This window comes from Capsicum annuum, unplaced genomic scaffold (assembly GCF_002878395.1).
Source record: "Capsicum annuum cultivar UCD-10X-F1 unplaced genomic scaffold, UCD10Xv1.1 ctg2917, whole genome shotgun sequence".
NCBI classification, from domain to species: domain Eukaryota; kingdom Viridiplantae; phylum Streptophyta; class Magnoliopsida; order Solanales; family Solanaceae; genus Capsicum; species Capsicum annuum.
The window spans coordinates 99,369-100,752 of NW_025835645.1; the positions used below are offsets into that span (position 1 = coordinate 99,369).

A 1,384-nucleotide genomic window follows, 5' to 3' on the forward strand; every position below is an offset into this window, starting at 1 on the left:
CATGCATTAAAATATATAGTTTTGAGATTGTATTGACAAGATATATAAATAGAGTTTCACACCAACATTGTTATGCAGATCAGGTGTCACATCGACACTATTATTGAAATGGGTGTCACACCGATACTGGTATATGAACTAAGTCCATTCCTTACAGATCATAGCTGAGAGTCCTTGTTAACCCTTTTATCTGCGTAAATTTTGCATGCGTGTAATAATCATTTCATTTGTACTTATAATTGCAATGATTATTGTTAAAGAAATCCGCCTAAGTGTAATTGATGTGCTCATGGTGGCTAGTTTTTATTTGTACGATTCTGCCAGCAAGTGTCCTCAATATTACTCAAAGAGGGAGCTTAAAATCCTCATCGCAAATTCAACCTCCCTAATTTTTTTTTACAAAATCTGAAAAAGAGATTTAAAAAGCATATATTAATGATGTAAAGAAAAGATGGATCAAGGGAGAATGAGATCGACATACAAAGACAAAAGTCCCTGACAATCCGGTTTGTTGAGCTTGGTCTTTTATAGAGTCCTCATATCCACTCTTCCTTCTACACCAACTAAAAGTATAAATTAGAAAATGCAATAAAGAGAGAAAATGAAAGATGAGTTTGTTGCTGCTTACTGTGTGTATGGTGGTGGTGATGGGGGGGGGGGGGGGGAGCGGTGAGTATTAATATATAGAGGTTTAACTAGGGTTTCTAGTTTTTTTAAGATGGAGAAGCTGGAACTCCTATTTTTCCTTTGGTCTTTGAGAGTCCAACAAGTATTAGTTGACCAAATCTCCTTTAGAGGGTAGGTTTTCACGAGAGATATGCTTTTGCACTGTAATTTCAAGGGAAAATTAGATACTCCCTTCGATCGCTTTTGGTTATCACCATTTTTCTAATTGAATTTTTGTATTTACTTGTCACTTTTGGCATATAACGAAAAGACAAAAGAAGTTTTTTATTTTACCTTTTACATTAATTTCTTATTTTTCAAACCATAGAGATAGTATTGTAAAATAGTCATATCAATAATTATTTTCTTAATGTGTCATCTCAAAAAGCGACAAGTAAAAGAGAACGAAGAAAATAAAATTTTATTGAGTTAAATTTCTTAATCAAAAAATAGTCCACTTATCTATCTCAAATGACCATTTTATTTTTTCTAATTTTTTAAAAAAGTTTTTTTTTTCCTTTTTCTGTGCTAATTTTTTTTTTTAAAAACCCTTTCGTTGTTTAAAATTTTTTGTTGCTCTTGTTTTATAACTTTTTTCTTTTCTAATTGTTTCACTTCTTTTGTTGAAAAATTGAATATTTATGTTGTTTTCTTGTTTTTTGGTTTATACATTTATTTGTTAATATGTGGAGGCATGATAGTCAAATAAATATCGATA

General features: G+C 30.9%; 1 non-coding gene across 1 annotated transcript; it reads right to left on the reverse strand.

Moving 5' to 3' along the window:
* Positions 1 to 284: 284 nt before the first annotated feature.
* LOC124891034 lies at positions 285 to 379 on the reverse strand. The gene has a single exon (XR_007049495.1). It is a non-coding gene; the product is annotated as a small nucleolar RNA R30/Z108 (small nucleolar RNA).
* Between the last annotated feature and the right edge of the window lie 1,005 nt (positions 380 to 1,384).